The 16,921-nt window shown below is 50.1% G+C and overlaps 1 long non-coding RNA gene across 1 annotated transcript in view; it reads left to right on the plus strand.

The window, feature by feature from the left end:
• Nucleotides 1-16,554, plus strand: part of LOC123394725 — a 33,418-nt gene extending 16,864 nt beyond the window's left edge. The window contains exons 2-4 of the long non-coding RNA XR_006609450.1: nucleotides 14,415-14,545; nucleotides 15,344-15,455; nucleotides 16,035-16,554. This is a non-coding gene — a long non-coding RNA (uncharacterized LOC123394725). The remainder of the gene's footprint in view (nucleotides 1-14,414; nucleotides 14,546-15,343; nucleotides 15,456-16,034) is intronic.
• The last annotated feature ends 367 nt before the right edge of the window (nucleotides 16,555-16,921 follow it).

A 16,921-nucleotide genomic window follows, 5' to 3' on the forward strand; every position in this document is an offset into this window, starting at 1 on the left:
TCCCTTCAAATTAGTATTTTTGAATCCTTTGGGTAAATACCTACTAGTGCATTTCCTACATCATAGGATCATTTTTAACTTTTTGAGGAACCCCCATACTGTTTCCAGAGTGGCTACACCAGCTTGAGTTCCCACCAACAGTGTAGGAGGGCTCCCCTTTCTCTATAGCCTCGCCAACATTTGTCATCTCCTGTGCTGTTAATTTTAGGCATGCTAGCAAATGTGAGGTGGTGTCTCCTTGTGGTTTTGATTTTAATTTCCCTGACGATGAGTGATGTGGAGCATCTTTTCACGTGTCTGTTTGGTAACTGGATATCTTCTTTGGAGAAATGCCTGTTCATGTCTTCTGCCCATTTTTTATCTAGATTATTTGTTTTTTGGAGTGTTGACTTGTATAAGTCCTTTATATTTTGGAGACTAACCCTTTGTGAGATAGGTCATTTGCAAATATCTTCCCCATTCTGTAGGCTGCCTTGTAGATTTGGTCATTTCCTTTATTGTGCAGGAGCTTTTTATCTTGATAAAGTCCCAGTGGTTTATTTTTGCTTTTGTCTCCCTTGCCTCAGGAGACATGGCTAATAAAAAGTTGCTAAAAAGCCAATATCAAACAGGTTGCTGCCTATGTTCTGTTGTAGGATTTTGGTGGATTCCTGTCTCATAAGAGATCTTTCCTCCATTCTGAGCTTATTGTCGTATATAAAAGTGTAAGAGAATGGTCCAGTTTCCTTCTTCTGCATGTGGCTGTCCAGTCGTCCCAACACCATTTGTTGAAGAGACTCCTTTCCATTAGATCTTCTCTCTTACTTTATTGAACTTCTTTCAAGTTTTAAAATGAATGATTGGGTGGTGCCCAGCTGACCAGTTGTTAGAACATGCGACTCTTCACCTCAAGTTTGGGTTCAAGCCCCACGTTGGGTGTAGAGACTATGTTAACAAGAAACAACAACAACAACAACAACAAAAACAAACCTGCATTAAAATTTGGGGTGGGGGGGGAATGAATGATCAGATGCATTTCCAAATTTGTGATTTCTCAGTATTTTTAAATGCATTTATAAAGTTCAGTAAATGAAACTTTACCTTATGAAGGTCTAACAGGGTATTAAATCATCAACTGATAAACATGGTGATGTTAGACTATTCTATAGTTGATTGTAGCCAAAAGGCCAAGAAGTGATGATGTTAGACTATTCTGGAAAAAGGAAATGTGTTTGTTAAACGTTGGAAATGGTCCCTTCTTTCAGACGTTTAGAGCTAGAAGCATGGGATCACTTGCACGGTGACAGGTGAAGCGGAGGTGCGTTTCCACACAAGGACAGTTGCCGGCGTGGGAAAGTGCACCCACAGTTTTTGGGCACCAACAAGTTTGGGCACCAACACGGACAACAATCTGGAGAGCATTTGGTCCTCAAAAAAGTCATGAGCACACCAGTGGTGGCTTCTGTCCCTGCCCTGGGCAGTGGCCAGCTGAGGATCAAGCAGGGCTCTTCTGAGGAGTTTCTGTTTGTAACGCTTGTTTCTGAATTCCTGTATTTGAACTCCCAAGGTCACTGGCATATTTCTTCTCAGTCTAGAAGATTCCTGCTGTGTGGAACGGTGTGCCCCAAGCAGGGTCCCCCGTCCCTTGGGGCTGCCTCCCCCGCATCCCCGCAACTCTGCTCCGCAGTGTGACCAGGCAGCCCAGCCCCCCGGCAACCAGGAACCGTAAGACTTCTCCCAGGTCGGGACCATGTTACCCCGCCGTCTCCCCAAAGCCTGCCTGTCGCGCTTCCCGTGATGGGGATTCCCCGGCCACCACGCTTCACAGATGCGCGTCGTAGGAAGGGAGGGAGGTTGGGTGCATCTTCGGTGTCTTTCAGTGTCTGCGTGGACAGCATGCTATCCCCAACACCGTCTTTGTGAGGGCTGGGGTCTTGTTTCGGGGATCTAATGGAATGATCTCATTGGAAGGTGCCAAAGTGAGGGGAGAAGCTAGAAATTCGAAGCCTTGGACTGAAGGCGGGTACTATGGAGTAGTGTGTTCCGAGTCCGAGAACAGCATGGCGGCAGGACCAGGATTGGGTCCCTCCCAGGACCTCTGGTTCTGATGCAGGAGAAGCTTGGTGCCTCCGCTTATGTGGGCACAAAGGTCCCAGGAGGAAGGTTGGGGAGGGGATCTCGGGCAGTGAGCAATGCGGGGTCCCCGCAAGCCTGCAGGGAGCAGGAACAGCAGATAAAGAGTGGCCCTGTCGAGTCCTGCTGTATACCAAATACTGCACACACACGTGCCACGGACAGACATGCAGAATTCAGATGTCCACCCTGTTCCCTAAAGGCCATTGGTTTACGAACCGGCCAATGAGGGGGACGGACTCTGAACTGGTCACTGCGAGGCAGTGGGCTGTCATGACTGAAGGATCCCCAAGGCCTGAGCCATCACGGAGGAGGTCACGACCTCAGGAGCGTGAAGTAACGGTGGGTCCGGGCAGAGTCCCGGACAGGGAGAAGCACAGAGTTCAGGGTCAGGGCTGAAAGTCTGTGACGTCTGACCTTTGCTTTCCAAGGACCCTCTTCTTCTCGTCTGCCGTAGGGGACGGTGCCCATCGCTCTCTCTTCTCCTCCAAAGGCCTTGATCTCACTGGCGTGAGGGTTTCAAGGTTGGAAAGATCATCTGGAGTGTTAAAAGTGCCGTGTTTCCTCTCACGCCGCATCCTGCTGACTTTAAACGCTCCACCAAGGGCAAGACTCAGACGAATGATGAGCTCGCGGTGGGCCGGCTTTCCAGAATGATCCGGAAGGGGCGTCTCTCCCTCTTCAGCCACGCGAAGCAGCAACAGAGAGGCTCCGTGTGTGACCAAGGAAGCCACGCTTGGGTCCTTGGTCACAGCCCTGCGGAGGTCAGGCCGTCCGGGTTTGCCTCCGCTGCTGTGCCTTCCGCCCTATCACACGTCCCTGCGTGTGGCCACGGCGTCTCCCGATGCTACCGAAACACAGAGTGCGGCTTTGAAGGTTCGAGCTGTTGGTTTCTGCAGAGACCTGGGAGCGTGCGGTGACGGTTTGCATCTTTTTTTTTTTTTTCACTTACCCTTGAAAACCGGCGGACGCCCCATTCTTTGTAGGTGACGCTTGCCCACAGCTCCTCCTCCAGCCTTAATGGTGGTTCTGAATTCACTTTACTTTTTAGCATTTTATTTCAATACGTCTGCACCCAGAAGTTCCTTTTCTTTGTTTTTTTTTTAATGATTTTAATAGAGAGAGAAAGTGACGGAGCAGGAACAGGTGCGGACGGACCCACAGAGAGGGGCAGAGGCAGAGACAAGGCCCTGCTCCTCACAGGGCTCTGTCCCAGGACCCGGGATCACGCCCTGAGCCTTAAGAGACGCTTCACCGACCGAGCCCCGCAGGCGCCCCCTGGAGCTCATGCAGCCGAGCTGGGCCAACAGAGCGATGCAGCGGGGCTGCCTTCCCTCCGGAGGCCGGGGCAGCAGTGAGGTCTTGTTTCTTCAGCCGCCAGAGGCTCCTGCATTCCTGCCTGCCGTGGGCTACGGGTCCCCTCCGACACTCGCCTGCGGTCCTGTTGTCACACGTCCTTGTCCGATTCCTGCCCTCTTGCCTCCCTGTTGTGAGGAGCCCCATGACCGCATCGGGTGCCTGGGGGAGCCCGGACGCTCTCCGTGTCTCAAGGTTCTTCGCAGGGTCACACCTGCAGAGTCTGGTTTCCACAGAAGGTGACGTAGTGACAGGCCCTGGGGATTAGGACGTGGTCATTTCTGGAGGCTGTTCTTTTGCCTACGTCGACTCCGTGGGTGTGTGTGCACACATGCACATGTGTGTGTTGATTATACACATTATACATGTGTGTGTGTCTGATAGATGCGATAACAACGCATGACTTTCCCTTGTGAGGACACAGCGCACAGGTTTGAAATGGTACCAGTGCGTGCATATGAGCGAGCTCCGGCTGCTGTAACAAAACAGCACAGACCTCCTGGCCTGAAGAACCAACTGACTTCCACGCAGGTCTGGGTGCTGGAAGGTCCGAGGTGGAGGTCGGCCGTGGTCTTCTGTGTGAGTGCTCTCCTTCTGGCTGGCCGCTGGCCGCTTCTCAGAAAGTCCCGACTCGGGCGCGGAGGGACCGCGGTCTCCTGTTCTTCCTGGCGTGGCGCCGGCCCCGTCCGATGAGCGTCGACCCACAGGACCCCACTGACGCTGCATTGCCTCCCCACGGGCTCGCGCTTCACATACAGTCTCCCTGGGGATTCGGGCTTCCACGTAGGAATCTGGGGATAGAGCACGATCTCTGTCCATGTAGACCGGTGGGTGCAGATGGATTCTGAAAGTGCAAAGCTACGGCTTGAGTACGTAGAATCAGAACAACTCTCCGAGCGAGGCATCCAAAGGCCATGTCTACCCAAACGTCCGCCCACCGGTGGCTGCCTGGACGTCACCCAGCTGCATAGTCTCTGCACGTGTTTTGTTGTGGAAAGTGGCAACCGTGGCACCTGCTCCCCCTTCCCCGATCGGGTAGTTTCTGGGATAAAGGCAGACGGCTCTCTCTCTTGTCAAGAACTCTGAGCTGCTTTTTGAGGGTCCCTGTTTCTTTCCAAATGGTTTCCCGAAAATGTTTGCCCACTTTGGAGAGAATCTGCTTGAGGGCACGAGGCAGTAGAAACAGTGGTATTTTTTGTGCTCTGCTCTTCTGTAAAGGGAAGGGAAAAAAAAGGAGAAATAGCTACTTGGTACTGAGAAACGGCTTTTCCTGACAGAGAGATCCAGGACAGCTCTGGACAGGTGCCACCCAAGATGAGACTTAATGGCTCTTCAGAAGGAGAAGAGGAAAACAGACGCCAGTCCAGAGCTAACGGATAGAAATTTAGGCTTCTTGGGTTGTATTTACGAGTACGTGGGCACCCAAATATTCTTACTTCTTACCGTGCTTAAACTCAGCAGATTGTGGTATTTTTGGTACATCTTACCATCGTAATAAAAATTACCTAAAAACCCAGAGTACAGGATTGTCTGAATTTGGTGCGAATGTCCAGAAACGACATGGGGAATGCGGACAGCCCCCTGGCCAGCCCTGCCACTCCCCCAGAGGCAGCTTTTGAAAAAGCCGGAAAACAGTGCTAGACAGAGAACCAGTTTCTTGGACAATGGTCTTTGCAATTCGAAACGTATGTGCGTTAATGCACAGAATAGATCTGATTAAAAGTTGGCCGCGCGAACCATCCTCTCGGCCGTTTTACCGCGAGCGATGCTTTCAGAAACGTCGATGCACACCGTCTTACAAAATCCAGATGAGAAAGGAATCTTGAAATGTCGCTGCCAGCTTTGTGAGGAGGGAGCACGATATCCCGTGACGGGGAGCAAGTGCGAGCCTGGTTTCCTTATGGTCTACCATTCTGACAGCGTAGCCTGTCCAGTGTGTGTCGAAACACACGGCTTTGAATCAGCTTAAGCAGAGTGACCTTATGCTTCCAGCCGGCTGCTATGCTAGCGGGCGTTTTGCTCTCCGAGTGACGTCTTGCAAACACGACGAAACCCAAAGTCTCCCTAGGTCTCTTGAACGTGATCAGGGTCGCTGATAGGCTGTGTCAGCGAGTGCGGGGAAAATGTTGGATCTGTGATGGAAGCACTGGTTCCTTCCTCCAAAGAATGCTAGAGAAGAAGCTTACAAGAGAATCCGGTAATGCCGTACATGATTTCATGGTGGTGATACGCAGCCTTGATGTAGCCTCTTTTCCAACATCTCTGTTATTCTCATTGCCTGAAACACCTTACGCAGGCCCCACTAATTTCAGGAGCATAGTATAAAAGGAGACTTGCTGATCGCAGTGATGTGCCGGTGAATTGCCTACCACACTACTCGAAGGAAAAGGAAATGGTGAGTCTCACCCGTTACGCCGTCCAGTACGCCGTCCACTAAGCTTCTGGGGCACACTGTTTGTTTCAAGTGAAATATAGCTCCTCTATAAAGAACCTGCTGTACTGACAATCTGCCGTATTTGAGGGGAGAGAATCACTGAAGTCGACGTCGGCCGGGTTTTCAGTAATGCAACACTGTGATTCAGATCTCTTGTAGACATCACCGAGCAGTAACACTTTCTGGCCTGGTAGGGCAGGTCTTGTCAAGTACAGATACATTTTACCCTCGGACGTACACTGGCCCGTGGAAACACCATGCTTTCTGCATTGCCCAGCTGAAATGCAGGGATCCGCTAACGAGATACCTCCTGTATATCGTAAAATACGGCGGTGCGAGGTTATTGGAAGACCCAGTCATTGGTTTGGTTAAAACAACGAAACCAACAGAGATGATAGTAAGAAATCATATGGTGGCCTCAAGTGAAAGACTTGGTTTCCCTCCGTGTCCTAGGAAGTTAGCGACACTGGGCTCTGTCCTCCCTGGGGCACGTGGAGGCCAGTGAGCGTGGCCGTCCCTGGTAGTGGTGATGTTTCCACAGATGGATGCTGAAGCCCAGACGCACGACAGGCGTCCAGGAAACCAGCATCACGCTCGGCTCAGCCACGTGCCGTCCTCACTGTTTCGTGACCAACCCGAGCTTCCTACAGATCTGGGACCAAGTGTCCCTTTATCAGAAGGGACTCACCACACTCTGTGACACAGAGCACCTAAGCTGCTTCTCTCCTAAGCTTCCTGTCCCTATGCAGTCCCTAATTTTCTCTCTGCATCCCCTAAAACTGCTAGTATTTCAGAGTGTGCTTGCTGTCGGGCCTAGGGGGGACAGGGTCTTTAAAGGGGTAAATTAAAACAAGACCATGAGGGTAGAATGCATCCTGCACGACTAGCGTCCTTTTAAGAAGTGATTGGGACACACAGAAGGACACCAGAAATGTGTGCCCACCGAGACAGGCCCTCTGGGGGCACAGAAGACTTGCCCCTACCCAAACATAATGGGGTAATGAGCGAGGCAGGACACTGGGCCGCCAACTTGCCGCGTGTTATGCCACCCGACTCTCAGGATAACTCCTGAGAATGACCATGGCCTGTTTTATACGAGGAGCCAGGTTGAGATCTGCCCACGTTCCCAGAAACGATGCGTGGCCGAGCCAGGAAGGGAGCCAGCTTTACCTGCAATCTGCCACCTTCAGTCCTGGCTGCGGTGCCCTCTTGCCTCTTGATATGATCTGAGAAAAGACAGAATCGAACGTCGAAGGGTTTGGCCCCAGGGAGACGTGCGTTGGAGTTCGGGCTCTTCTTCTTAGCACCTACGGACCTGTCGTCCCCTTGGCTGACGGGCCTGCACGTGGCGAGCCCTCCAGTACTGTTTGTTTCTGTTCATCTGAAATCATTTTTATCCACCTATCCTGAGATGGCCATTCTCGGCCACGCGGTTGGATCTACAGCACAGGACGCTGTGTGGAGTCATGAGATAGAAATACTGTAGGATTTCACTCCGATGTGCAATTTAGGGAACAAAACCAATGAGCGGTGGGAAGAGAAGTGGGGGGCTGGCGGGGAGAGGAAATCCAGAAACAGACGCTTCCCTGCAGAGAGTGAGGTGGTGGACGCCAGAGCGGGGAGAGACGCGGGAACCCGGGATGGGGATTAAGAGCGCACGGAGTACAATGAGTTCTTGCATTACTATGGCGGACCCCTGAGACTGATTCGACGCAGTGTGGTCACAGTACCAGAAATAAAACAAAAAGCTTGATAAAAAAAAATAGCCTCCGATGATGTCTCTCGGTGGCCAGAGCCTTATAGAATGTACTGAAAATCCCGCAGACCCCAAAACTCCTGGCCAACAGGGCGTTTCCGGGGATGCGACTGCGTTCTCCATCATCCCTTACGTGCTTAAAAAATCCGTGGAATCTGAACCACTGTCACGTGGGAGCCTTGCGACCCGCCGTGAAGTTTTCCATAAATGTCTTTATGTGCCCAGGAGTGAGGGGAAGGCATATGACGTGAATATTGGCCTACCTGTTTGAAAGCGATTACTGCTCTTATGAATTTATTCCAGTCAGAATTGCCCGTCGTTGCAAATTGAGCACATGATGTCACATTTGTTACCCAAGGGCCATTTTCTTTCCAGGGATGACTTTAAGATGTATGTGAGATATAATGAGGGCTGTGAATGGCCAGGTACGATCTAATTCTTTTGGGTAACATTTCTTTTGAGATACCAATATATCCTAGGATCGGGGCAATCGTTTTTACAAAAAGACATAGTTTCATTTCAGGCATCCACTCATTTCAGCGACCGTCACAACCCCTAATAGCCTCCGAGCCCCCTTTTTTCCAATAAAGTGAAGAAAATGTATTTCCTTTCCATCGTTTTGTTGTAATGCACAGTCTGTGAAAATGAAAATGTATATGTGCGTGGGATTCTGGCACACAAGAACCAAAAACCAGAAATCAGAAATCACTGTTTTGTCCGTTTTAAGTTCACTGTGGTCTGTAGCATCTTCCCGTTTTTTTTTTTTTTAAGATTTTATTTATTTTTTAACAGACAGAGATCACAAGTAGGCAGAGAGGCAGGCAGCAGGCAGAGAGAGAGGGGGAAACAGGCTCCCTGCTGAGTAGAGAGCCCGATGCGGGGCTCGATCCCAGGACCCTGGGATCATGACCTGAGCCGAAGGCAGAGGCTTTAACCCACTGAGCCACCCAGGCGCCCCTGCATCTTCATGTTCTTAAATCCTGAGAGAACTGTCGGACCTTGCCCCGGGTGGAGCTCGTCCTGTCGCACCGCAGTCGGGCCACGCACGGTTCTAGTAGTTGCTCGGAAGCCCAGCTCCGATCGTAGCGTCTCCTGACCAGCTCTTCACGGCATGCTGGCATGTTCGTCGCCGCCCTTGATCTCAGCTCTGTCGCTGCCGCTTCCTCTAAATGTGCTGTAGACACGAAATCGGAACGTCCGCCCCACCGCGGCTCGGGCATGCCCTTGGTTCCTGCTGATGGTGCTTCCGGAGTCTCTCTCCGTATCTGCTTCGTTGGTCCCCGTGCCCGAGGAAATGAGTAGATCACAGCTTGGTCCTGAGCCAACTTGTGACCCCTCAACCAGATACCGTCAAGCGCTTCTTTGAAATCATGCAATCCTTTCCCAAGTCAGGGGTGCCTCGGGGCTCAATAGGTTAAACCTCTGCCTGCGGCTCCGGTCGTGATCTGAGGGTCCTGGGATCGAGCCCGGCACCCAGCTCCCTGCTCAGTGGGGAGTCTGCCTCCCCCTCTTCCTCTCTCTGTACAACCGTTCCTCAAATAAGTAAATAAAATCTTAAAAATTTTTTTTTTCCGAGTCGTCTAGTTTACGTTTGTCATTGGGTCACGTAGACTACTCGTGGGACCTCACACCGTGGGGTCCATCCGTGTATGCCGAGTATACGCAGCAACAGTCTTGGGCTCACAGGTGATACTTAATAAATATGTGTTGACTTTAATTTTAATAAGTGCAAATAGGAAACCATAATGTGCTATGCTTTTTTGTTTGAGTTTTGTCAGCCGTGGCATCCTTTAAAAAAAAAAAAAAATCTTTTGAAGTGCTAAGATGAAAAATAGGCAAACCTCCATTCTGGGCTGCTTGAGTATCGTTAAAGAATTCCGAACCTTCCGTTTTTTTTAAAAGCATATAATTTGTGGGCATTATAAAAAACCCCTTTGTTTTTACAAGTCAATATTGTTAATGCAGTCTGTCAAAGCGACTTCTCGCAAAGTTGCTTTGAGGAACGTGCCAGCCCCGTCACTTTCTTCTAAGGGGGAAGACAAAAAAGAGAGAAAAGAAAAAAAAAATTTTTTTTCTCTGCAGCCGCAAAAAAAGTAAACAGAACAGGTCTAGACTTTGCTGCATATTTTTAGATCCCAGGTTGCAAATAATGTGGCAGAACATTCTCCTGGGCCCGAGTCTACCTCCAAATTTGCAATTCAAAAGGTCTTTGTTTTGTAAGCAAACCAGACAGGAGGGCATAGTCACCTTCCAGCTAGGAAGGTGGTCCTCGGCCTGCCCAGCCTGAGCCCTGGCACGGGGAGGTGGTGTGCACACGTCTCTCCTGCACACCTGCACCCCGAGAGCTCACCTGTTAAGACTTCAAGCACTGGGTCTCGTTGATCTGTAAAATGACTCACACACACAGACACGCACACACACTTAGAGACAATTACTCGTACCTGACCTTGGTGCTCAGCAGCTGTAGGCTGCCCTTCCCTTCCTGCCCGATGAGTCCAGTGTCTCCGCAAAACACGGTCAGCGGAGGAGGGATTTCCAGCGGCTGTGGGATTTCCGCATTTCACTTGATGGCTGACTGGTGTCTCCGGGGGCAGAAAGATGAAAAAGAGGTTTATGAAAGGAGCTGCCACCGTCCTAGGCAACGCAGCGTGCAACGGGCCCTTCCAGTAAAGCACCTGTCAGAATGCCCTTGCTGTGGGCCTGAAACACCTTGCTCAGGATTTCTTCCCCAGCCAGGAAGTTGCAGCAGACCGATGCCCTCAGGTTGCTGCGTGTCCAAAGGAAACGGGGTGGGGGAAGGCCAGCAACCCGGGACACGGGCGGGTGCACGGAACACGAGGCCACGGCCTTTTCGGTGGTCCTGGAAACCCCACAGGTGACAGCACACAGGCACGTCCTTCCCGAGCTGACACTCGGGTGTCTTTGGGGCTGTCTTTCTGCATCCTCAAGCTCTCTGGAAGAAACCCACACCCTTGCACTCCAGACGCAAGACTGCAGGGCGCTGGGGAAGAAGTGAAAAGCAGAGAAAGGGGGTCTGACTTTCAGGACTTCGTTTGGTCGAGCCTTGGGGTGTACTGTCACCTCCTAGCGCTTCTCCCCGTGCACGGACTGTTGGTGAGCCTGGTCCCGACTCTGGAGCACATCCTCTCCTGCCACATGCCCCACGCGACCAGCCGCACCCCCGCACCGCACCCACCCCCGCTGACTCCTCCCCGCGCAGAACAGCAGCCTCCTCTTTGGATCTAGGGGACCCCCGACCACGATGGTGCCAGGCAGGTGTCAGGGCAGAAGGACACTTCCCAGCACTTCGCCCTTTCCCGAAAGCAGTTCTGGGACTATTTCCTAGTCTGGAGCGGGTGAGGCCCAGAAGACAAGATTCGCCCTGACGCAAGTCGGTGGTTGAATCAAGGCCATGGAATGTGCGTGTCTTTTTCAGAAGGATGATGCTTTCTCTCCAAGTGCTTAGAAAAGCCATGATGATGAAAGATGACCGGTGTTTCGTAGTCTTAGTCCAGCTGTGTGTGTCCCAGTGCAAACCGTCATTTCCACGAACGAGGACTTGAGAGAGACGTGTGGAGGTAAGGGTCTGGACTGCACCGTATGCACTGGTTAAAGACCGCGGCACCCACACCTTTGCTCTTTGGAAAGCCGGCAGAGGCCGCACCAAAACCTGGAAGGGCAGGAGCCCCGCCTGTGTTATGCAGCATCGTATCTGTAGAATCCTGTGTGGGGAATGAGCTTTTTCTCTTAAGCATCTGTGGATACTCAATGAGCGAACAGGCCAGCGTGAATGAATAGGGAGCCAGTTCTGGTGTTGAGAGAAAACCTGTCCATCGGGACCAGAAGCAGAGGCCCCCCGGAGCCAGTGTAGCGGGAGGCATGCCTTCCGGGGACAGAGGGGCTTCCTGTCCCCCATGGACCTTGAGACATGCAGGTCTAAGGGCAATGAGAAATGAGAACCGGGAGCAGGAATTTGACGGGGTTGAGCCTCAGAGGGGATGTCTTCCCCCTTTCGGCTTTACGGACGATGCAGTTCTGGGGACAGAACTCTCACAGGTGTTCTTGGAGGGGACACGAGCTATTCCTGACAGTCCGTTGGCTTCCCATGACTGTTTAGATGAACGAAAATCAGCGGGGCCGCTGTTGTCACGTATCCAATCTAGTTCGGTCTGCAGAGCACCGAGGCTTAGACACTCTGTGTTCCTTGTCCCATGACCCGGAGCCCCCCATAGACCGACTAAAATCTGTCTGTTCTTGGGTCCTGTCCAGCTTGTTTCTGAAAACCTCTTTGGTCTTCGGAGGCTCATTGTGCTTACTTAGATGCAAGCCCCTGAAGGACAGCAGCGATGGCTTGTTCTTGGTTTTCTTAAAGAATTTGTGTATTTATTTAAGAGGGAGAGACAGAGAGGAAGTGAGAGAGAGAATGAGCAGGGGAGGAGGGTCAGAGAGAGGAGGAAGCAGGCTCCCCGTTGAGCATGCAGCCCGACGCAGGACTCGATCCCAGGACCCTGAGATCAGGACCTGAGCCGAAGGCAACACTTAACTGACCAAGCGCCCCAGAACCCCTGTGGTTTGTTCTTTGTGGTTCACAATGGCTAATGTAGATAGGGCTTGTCCTAGGTCATAGTCCTATACGTGTGTTTGGTTTTCCTTGTTCAGGTTCTGTAGTTCGCCCTGGGCGCCCCCTCAAGCACAGGAAGCCACGGGAGACGTCCTGCAGCTCTCTCTGTGTCTCAGCTCGTCCGCCGAGGACGGGCGGTCCCTGCTCCTCGTTTGCGGCCAGCCAGTCAGGGCGCAGCCTGACTCCGACTCGACCCATCCTCGGGACGGTTCTGGGGCGTCTCACTTCTCAGCGGCGTGTTACCGTCTCGCTGGGTGTCAGGGTCCAGAACGTCCACAGACGTTGTCGTAGCTCCTCGGCAGGCTCGTGAGGGAAGCCCGGAGGGGTGTGCTTCCCGTCGCTGCTGGAGTCTGCGGATGATCCCCGGTTCCACGGCCCTGGAATGAGCTTGGGCAGCGCCTACCTTATTGGACATCAGGCCAAGTGGAGCTAACGTTTTCCTTCAAGTTATGCCCCTTACCTGCTGCACATGCTTGCCTGTCACTAGTGTTTGCAACAGGCTTGAAGTTCCTGGGATTCCTGTGCCAACCGCAAGTATAGGAAAGGCTGGGTGGAGGAGGGTGAACTCGAGGGCTGCGCTACTGGGCGGCGTGGGGACATTTCAGAGGCACAGCGAGGCCGAGCGCCTGGCTAAGGTGGTCTGTAAGCTTCTCTGCGTTCCCTTTGACATCCGTTGGCTGGGGATCGCGTTCCATGACGAGGCTCCAATTTCAGGAGGTCTCAGGTCCTGTAATTAAAAGAATTGAGTGAGATTTTCTTTTCTTCTTAAGATCTTATTTATTTATTTGAGAGAGAGAGAGAGCCTGGGGAGACAGTACACAGGGTGGGAAAAGCAGACTCCCCGCTGAGCAGGGAGCCCAACGCGGGGCTCCATCCCAGGACCCTGGGATCATGACCTGAGCCGAAGGCAGACGCTTAACTCACTAAGCCACCCAGGTGCCCCTGAGATTGTCTCCAGGAGTGCTCCCAGTTTATAGAGTCATGATTCATCTGTGAACAGTGAAAATCCCTGAGCCTTATCTGCTTTGGAATAGAAAACATTCATTCTTATCTCAGAGTAACAAGTCCCCTTTGAAACCCCGTGATTTCAGGAAATAAGCTGCATTTTTCTCTTTTCACAGAAGATTTGACACCAACATGTGACCTTGGCAAATGCAGTGTGGGTCATATTTGACTCTGCTCTGTCCCTAAAACCTAAGGATACATTAAAAAATTATTCTAATATCATGGAGGACATGGGGAGTTAGAGAGGAGAAGGGAGTTGGGGGAAACTGGAAGGGGAGGTGAACCGTGAGAGACTATGGACTCTGAAAAACAACCTGAGGGTCTTGAAGGGGCGGGGGGTGGGAGGTTGGGGGAACCAGGTGGTGGGTATTAGAGAGGGCACGGATTGCATGGAGCACTGGGTGTGGTGAAAAAACAAGGAATACTGTTACGCTGAAAATAAATAAATTTAATTAAAAAAAAAAAAAAGCTTCTTTTTCCTGCACTGAGATGTAGGCAGTGCTCTCGTGTGAAGTAAACCCAGGCTCACAAACGTCATCTTCTCTTGCGTATTCTGCTACCTCATACAGTGCGGGTTTGAGTAAATATTCATCATAAACAATATATGATTTGGTAGGTTTTTATCAAATGCTCCACATCGTTTTCGTCACTCATAAACACGAAACACTTAGGTTTTCGTCCCATGGAAACATTTCCTTGTTAGACTCAGGCAAGGGTCAGAGCATTCCAAGGGACCCTGGACACCATGATTTCATTCGAATAGGGTTTTATTTGTTACTGTAAAATAGTACAATCAAGGGGCACCTGGGTGGCTCCGTTGGAAGAGCATCACACTGTTGATCTCAGGGTCGTGAATGCCAACCCCACACTGGGTATAGACATTGCTAAAAAAAAAAATGCATAAACTTAAAAATAAAATAAAATATTACAATCAAGAGCCAAGTATACAAAAAACAAGATTTGGGCAGTAATTGTATTTTTGTGTAAGTAACATTAGATACCAAATGTGTACGTGGATTGTACGCAAATCTATATGACTTTATTACATACACATTTTATAATATCTAATATTACATATTTATAATCTATATATATGGTGATATATGATGTCATCTATTATTTTATTTCAGGGAACCAGCAAAACAGATACAACAGAAGAGCAATGACTCTCAGAAGGCAAGATGGTTATTGTAAGAAGCCAGCTCTGTCTCTGTCTCCGCCACCTCGCTGAAGGACCAGGAGGCCGACGTGTCCGACGGACGTGAGTGCATCTGCAAAGGTCATTCTCTGTGACTGTGGCTGTCTTCCTGCAGGCTTAGTTCTCGGACGTGGCTCAGCCACATCCCTCACACTGGACGCAAGGAAACGTCTTACAGAGTGTGGGTGAGCCTGTGATCGCCTCTCTCGGGGTGTGAGTTAACGAGGAATAGAAAGAAGGAAGATTAATAGAAGCCAGGTTTTCATGGTTGCAAACTCTGGGAGTTCATTAAAACTCAGAGAAAGGAGCTTTCTAACAGCAATCATAAAAATGCTGACCTTGAGACAAGAATATTCAAAAAAAGTAAATGCAAGTTTCAAAGGCTTGAATCAGTGCAGTCCCTCGAATGGCTGGAATGGCCGTTCAGCATGGAAAGCTAGTGGTTCCAGTGCTTTTAAACACTGGGGCTGCATTGCCACTTGACATTTTAAATTATTGTTCGGGAAGGTGGTTGCGAAGAATTGCCTGGTGATTTGTTATTGTTCTGTCGGGTTTTTGTTTTTGGATAGTCGTTTCGCCTTAAAATTAGAGAACGCTGTCAGCGAGAAATGCTCTTTTGGATACGACAGTTTGATGAACGACCGAGACCGGAAGGAGTCCTCTTCTCTCCGTTTTCGTTTTCTCCCGCAGCCCCACGATGTGGTGCACGTCAGGAGCTTATTGGTCCGAGTCTGCCTCTGTCTCTGCCGGGGACCGCTCTGAGTGATGATAGTGTGCTACTGCCTGAGTCTGTCAGGGCAGCTCCCACGGAACTCCGCAGACTGGGGGGGCTTATAAACAACAGACGTTTCTTTCCCACAGGCTGGAGGCCAAATGTCCTCCATCATGACACCGGCATACTCAGAATCGGGTGAAGGCCAGCTCCCCGGGTCAAGGACAGCCGTCTTCTCCTGGTGTCCTCGCACGGAGGAAGGTACGAGGGAGCTCTCTGGGGTCTCCTTGAGAAGGGTGCTAGTGCCATTGACTAGGGTGCAACCCCCGACAGAGTCATCCCCCAGAGGACCTCGTCTCTAACGGTAGGGCTCACAGTTTCAACACATGAATGGCGACAGGGCAGGTGGCAGTAACACTTAGAGATGGGGTTTTGAAAATCCAGTCCTTTGAGTTATCCCGTTACCGTGCTGGTAGGCGTAGACACACTGTGAGACAGACAGCATGGAGAGTCGATGTAAACACGACGGGGCAGTGAGCCTCAGTCCGTGTTACATGAATCACCCCCAAGGTAAGGACCAGGAGAGTTCCAAGGCCAGGGTGAAATCGGTGATCTCAGACCAAGGAGATTGGCTCCATCCCTTTTGGTGTTTCAGATGATAAGGAACCCAGGAAGGCATTCATCCGGAAAACCTGTTATGCACCCCCATTCGTAAGAAGCAAACTGTTGAGGGTTATTGGCTCTTTAAAATAACAGATACAAAGGTAGTCCTAGAGAAAGAGATTTAAAAACTGTGTGATTGATTGCCCGGGAACATGCCGCTTAACGTTTCTTCCTCAGCATAAAAATGGAACCACTGTTGTCCACCGTGAGTCTTCTTTCACTCACCATTCACTGGGCCGTTTTACCGTGAGTATTGGTCAAGCACTTACTATGTACCAAGGAGGAAGCTTTGAGGAGAAGAGAGGGAGCAAAACCAAAAATCCAAACAAACGTCCCATTTTCTGCATCATGGAATGTATGGCCTCTTGGTCAATCAAAGGTTAAGCGAATGATTTTTAAAATGTGAATTATGTGTCCATTCCGTGACAAGATGGGGTAATTTGGGGGGCATGCGTTTGGGAATCAATGAATCAGGTTCTGTGGGAGTAACGTTGATCAGAGATCAGACGGAGTCAAGTGAAAATTTCTATGTCAAGACAAGGTCACCTAAGGCAGTGCCTCAAATACTCTTGATCCTAGGAAATATAGCCCGGTGGTGCTGTGCTTAGTCACCTAGGGGACTAAGATCTCAGTACCCATCATACCACATGTTCTCTGCTCATTGACTTAAGAAAAAACTCTAAGGTGGTTTAATAATTTGCAGCATCTTTGACTTACATTTGGGGGATTTCATTCAGCTTTCTTTTGTATGGATGTCATTTATATATGTGTGTTTGTCATTTGACAGAAGTAAATTATTATTTAATCAAACTCAATTAACCCCCAAATAGCTCTCATTTTATATTATTATTTTATATTATAATATTATAACATATTATAATATTATCTTATTTTATATCATTCAAATCTATCCTGTTAAAATAGCACCAGAAAACATGTATGATGCAAGAACATCACAATTCCATATGACTCTGACCTCTCCAAACACATTTTAGAAAAAATGCTGAGAAATGTGTCATAGCTGGGTTTTTTTTGCCCCCTAACAAGAACAAAGACAGATATAT

This window comes from Mustela putorius, unplaced genomic scaffold, assembly GCF_011764305.1.
Source record: "Mustela putorius furo isolate JIRA1106 unplaced genomic scaffold, ASM1176430v1.1 tig00003836_pilon_pilon_pilon, whole genome shotgun sequence".
NCBI lineage: Eukaryota > Metazoa > Chordata > Mammalia > Carnivora > Mustelidae > Mustela > Mustela putorius.